Genomic DNA, 6,211 nt, shown 5'->3' with positions numbered 1-6,211 from the left:
ACTATATGAAGGGGAGTACAGTGTGTCAAAAAGTCACGTGTCACGTAGAGTCATATAGAGGCACGTGATAAGCAGTTTTCACTGGCAGACTCTGGATGCATTATGAGGATATCATCAACACAAGAGTGAATAAGGCAGCAGTGATACTAAAAGTCCCCATCTCGCAGGATGGTTAGTCATACAGGGCCATATGTTCAGTAGCCTGCACTGGCAAATTTTGGGTGCAATATGAGGATATCTTCAAGAACACGAGGGAAAGCGCCAAGCCATTACGACTATATAGCAATGGGAAGGGGTCAGGATAAGGATTTGGGATGGGACGGCGGGAAGGAATGGTGCCCAACCATTTGGACGGTCGGGAATTGAACACCGACCTGCACGAAGCGAGACCTCATGCCAACTGGTCTGAAAAGTCTAATAACTGGGCAATCGGTGATGTAGTGCGGGAGATCATGACCCAATTCCTGTTCGCAGAGTTTGCACCTGGAGCGCTCAGGATTGGGAGATCCGTCACCTGTAGCCACCTGTCACAGGTACCGGTAACCCAACCTGATCCTGGCAACCACTCTGTCGCACAGTCTGGTGGACATTATTAGTTTTTTTTATTAATACTTTAGCTACATCTGCATGTGTGTTTTTTTTTTTTATTAACATATTAGGTACATCTGCATGTGTATTTTCCAGTACTAACATAACTCTACGGACATTTAACCCATATTTCATAACTCGCTGGATATTCGGTAGAATATCAGTATCTCTATGCGGCTGAGACGAATAGTCTTACCTCACTGGCTTAGGCCATTCCAAAATTAAAAAAATAACTTTTTACCCACTGAAGATGATGAGAAATTAATTAGAATTTCTCGCCGAGAAACATACTTACGGCTGTTGCTGACTGTCAAATAGTAACACCTCAATCTTCGGGTAAATGTTCAACCCGTCCTCTTAAAAATAACGTCACTTTTGGCTCGTATGCGCACTATGGCCAAATTTGGACGTAATTTAAAATGAAATCGACTCACAAAAGTGACGTACTGTTCCGTTTTCTGTTTGAGTCGTCCGGCGCTCCGCGGACAGTTTAGAAGAGGAACTTTCAATTAACGTTTTTCATAACGTTTTGAAACTTTATGAGAATTTCCTGCCCACCTAACCTATCAGAGGATCCTTAACTTACTGTTGTTGAAAAAAAAATCCAAAATTTATTTTCATTTTTTTTTAATTTTCAAATTACGTCCATATTCGGCCATATGGGCAAACGGCCAAAAGCGACGTTCTTTTTAAGAGGACAGGTTGAAAAGCGCAGAACTCTGTGATAATCGGTGATTTTATGCGCTTCAACACTTTCGTGTAATGATGAATTGCTAGGTTTCGGAAAGGTTAGGATACTTGGTCAATAGGCTAGGATACCTGGTCAGTAGGCTAGGATTCCTGGTCAGTAGGCTAGGATTCCTGGTCAGTAGGCTAGGATTCGTGGTCAGTAGGCTAGGATACCTGGTCAGTAGGCTAGGATTCCTGGTCAGTAGGTTAGGATTCCTGGTCAGTAGGCTAGGATTCCTGGTCATTAGGCTAGGATTCCTGGTCATTAGGCTAGGATTCCTGGTCAGTAGGCTAGGATTCCTGGTCAGTAGGCTAGGATTCCTGGTCAGTAGGCTAGGATTCCTGGTCAGTAGGCTAGGATTCCTGGTCAGTAGGCTAGGATTCCTGGTCAGTAGGCTAGGATTCCTGGTCATTAGGCTAGGATTCCTGGTCATTAGGCTAGGATTCCTGGTCAGTAGGCTAGGATTCCTGGTCAGTAGGCTAGGATTCCTGGTCAGTAGGCTAGGATTCCTGGTCAGTAGGCTAGGATTCCTGGTCATTAGGCTAGGATTCCTGGTCAGTAGGCTAGGATTCCTGGTCAGTAGGCTAGGATTCCTGGTCATTAGGCTAGGATTCCTGGTCAGTAGGCTAGGATTCCTGGTCAGTAGGCTAGGATTCCTGGTCAGTAGGCTAGGATTCCTGGTCAGTAGGCTAGGATTCCCGGTCAGTAGGCTAGGATTCCCGGTCAGTAGGCTAGGATATATTTTCAGGTTATATTTTGGTGGCTTTATTCTACCTTTCTGTGATTGGTAGTCATCATGGGAATATATTTTCATTCTTGTGTTCCCAAAACCGTGAGAATTGATTGCTTGGTTTTAAATTAAAAACAAACTACTCAGTTCAAATTTTATCCCAGGCTACGGATATCCATACGAAGGATATTGTAGTAAATAACACAGTGGAGAGGGATCAATCTTTCTGAAAGCATGGGAGATAAGCAACAGGGAGGACATGATAACGACATTCAAGATTCTAAGGGGGAATTTCCAGGGTTTTCAAAGAAACAAATTTGTTCAAAGCTTTCAGCCCGTGAGTCTCGGAAATGTAAAAAATTTTTTTATTGCTAGTACAATAATAAAAATATAGATTAAGAGATTTAATTAATCTATAAACTATTTGAAGTATGGGATACGGTACGAGACGGCGTAAGCACATATAGGTGAGTATACACGAGTGCACATACATACATACATACACATATACATACATACATACATACATACATACATACATACATACATACATACATACATACATACATATATACATACATGCATACATACACACAGTTGGGTTCGTTCTCGAGTTACAATCTGGAATCCTGAGTTCGAATCTCAGGCGGGACACAAATGGATGGGCAAGTATCCTTTCACCTAATGCATATGTTCACCTAGCAGTAAAGTTAGTTAAAGAAAGTTTGCAACCCCGTAACAAGGACCTCCCCCCCTCAAGGTCAGCAGTTTGACCTTGGATATAATATATATATATATATATATATATATATGTATATATATATATATATATATATATATATATATATATATATATATATATATATATATATATATATATATATATGACAATGTCAGACCACGGAGGAAAAATGAAACAGGAAATTTCCTTAAGTACTTTCGTATATTAAATACATCTTCAGAAGGTGACCTTCTGAAGATGTATTTAATATACGAAAGTACTTAAGGAAATTTCCTGTTTCATTTTTCCTCCGTGGTCTGACATTGTCACATTCTTAATCACGTGTTTATTTTCGTGATATACACACACACACATATATATATATATATATATATATATATATATATATATATATATATATATATATATATATATATATATATATATATATATATATGGTACCCTCACAAACTTATATATATATATATATATATATATATATATATATATATATATATATATATATATATATATATATATATGTGTGTGTATATCACGAAAATAAACACGTGATTAAGAATGTGACAATGTCAGACCACGGAGGAAAAATGAAACAGGAAATTTCCTTAAGTACTTTCGTATATTAAATACATCTTCAGAAGGACCTTCTGAAGATGTATTTAATATACGAAAGTACTTAAGGAAATTTCCTGTTTCATTTTTCCTCCGTGGTCTGACATTGTCATATATATATATATATATATATATATATATATATATATATATATATATATATATATATATATATATTAGTATATTTTGGTAGCAGTCTTTCCTGTAGACATATATTATTAAATATGACCGAAAAAGTAAGATTAATAATTCTAACACGAATTTTCTCAATCTTTCGTACATTTCTTTTCACTGTTGGAGGTAAATCAAAAATCAATTCTCCAAAATTCATTTTTATTTCTAGTCTGACGCGACACGAGCGCGTTTCGTAAAACTTATTACATTTTCAAAGACTTTTAGTTTACAAATACACAACTGAATAGAACTTACACATCTCCTGGTTTCGTTTATATCTACATTTGAGTGAGGTGGATGGGGTGAGGTGGCATTAATAGGGTATTAATTTCATCAACACAATACAGAACAAGAGGTGGCATTAATAGGGTATTAATTTCATCAACACAAGACAGAACACGAAACAATGGGTATTGAAATGGAAGTGATTGTAGAAAGCCTATTGGTCCATATTTCTTGATGCTTCTATATTGGAGCGGAGTCTTGAGGTGGGTAGAATGTAGTTGTGCATTAATTGGCTGTTGATTGCAATCAACAGCCAATTAATGCACAACTACATTCTACCCACCTCAAGACTCCGCTCCAATATAGAAGCATCAAGAAATATGGACCAATAGGCTTTCTACAATCACTTCCATTTCAATACCCATTGTTTCGTGTTCTGTCTTGTGTTGATGAAATTAATACCCTATTAATGCCACCTCTTGTTCTGTCTTGTGTTGATGAAATTAATACCCTATTAATGCCACCTCACCCCATCCACCTCACTCAAATGTAGATATAAACGAAACCAGGAGATGTGTAAGTTCTATTCAGTTGTGTATTTGTAAACTAAAAGTCTTTGAAAATGTAATAAGTTTTACGAAACGCGCTCGTGTCGCGTCAGACTAGAAATAAAAATGAATTTTGGAGAATTGATTTTTGATTTACCTCCAACAGTGAAAAGAAATGTACGAAAGATTGAGAAAATTCGTGTTAGAATTATTAATCTTACTTTTTCGGTCATATTTAATAATATATATATATATATATATATATATATATATATATATATATATATATATATATATATATATATATGGTACCCTCACAAACTTATATATATATATATATATATATATATATATATATATATATATATATATATATATATATATATATATATATATATATATATATATATATATATAATATATACACACACACACACACAATATGTAATCAGGTTGCCTGTCCCGATCAAACAAGTTACACAAATGTTTATATTTACACATCAAAGTTTGTGCGCGCGTGTGTGCGCGCGCTCATATATATAATTGTGTGTTTAAATCTGTCAATACATATAACAGTTGACATGCCCCGGTATGTATATATAAACAGTCCACAGACTTGTAAGATATATTCTCAGAAGAGGTAAAACACGCTGCCTCCCCCCACCGTACAGGGCGTCCTTTGGCAGCCCGTTATAAACCCACGCCCTCTGGCCTCTCCGCGCCCTGCATGGCCCCTCACGCCCTCTGCACGCCCTCGCCCTAGTCACTATTTCCGCACGCCCTTCATACGCCCTTCCGGCGTTCAAGTGATCCCCTCTATATACCGTTAGGTACTCCTTGCCCACTGTCCCATCCCAGGTCCTTATCCTGATCCCTTCCATGGACTGTCTGGATGTCATGTCTCGGCGTTTTTTCTTCGTAACTCCATTTTAATTCCTTCCGAACGCGGACCATACGTTCTCAGGTTGTGTCCTCACCCCCCACACCTTCCTGCCTATACCTGTTGTCTGGCTTTTGTTGGTACTGACAATCAATGTCCCCGCGGCCCGGTTACTGCCATCAGTACGCATTTCCTCCCAGTGCCCTCAGCACGCCCTCCCAGCGCCCTTACCACATTTAAACGTCTCTCACAACCACCGTTCGTAGTCCCCCCAGCGGTCTGTCACTGACACCAGGTGACACAGCTCTTGTGTCACCTACGCCGGACCTCTGTCACACATCACCCTACCGACACCCACACCCACACGAAAGCTCTCAAGTCATTTCTTGTTTCATTGTTTCCTTCTTGGTTAAATATTTTTACATTCATCGCGCGTTAATTTTTCGTGCTTATAAATATATATATATATATATATATATATATATATATATATATATATATATATATATATATATATATATATATATATATATATAATATAATATATATAATATAATATAATGCAAATATCTCCCTTCTCTAGCGAACCATCATGGTTCGCCAGGAAACAGCGAGGAGATTCGCCATAAATTTCGAGGAGTACAACATAAAAATAACCTTTCCTCGCGTGACCGAGCAACAGCGTTGCGAAATGCCACGAGTTTGCCTTGTCAGCTCGAATGTAAACAGCACAAAAGTATAGATGACAGTATCTCTTGTATCATAATGGAAGAAATCCCACATAAACAACACACACTCTTGAAAAGAGAATTAAATCCAATATAAAGAATATTTGTCGTTAAGTATTGATAGTATCACTATATATATATATATATATATATATATATATATATATATATATATATATATATATATATATATAAAGATGATCCTGACTCACAGAAAAAACAATAGCGTGAAAATGAACAAATTTGATGCATCA

Source organism: Procambarus clarkii, chromosome 40, assembly GCF_040958095.1.
Source record: "Procambarus clarkii isolate CNS0578487 chromosome 40, FALCON_Pclarkii_2.0, whole genome shotgun sequence".
Classification (NCBI taxonomy): domain Eukaryota; kingdom Metazoa; phylum Arthropoda; class Malacostraca; order Decapoda; family Cambaridae; genus Procambarus; species Procambarus clarkii.
Note: the sequence above shows the minus strand (reverse complement) of the source record.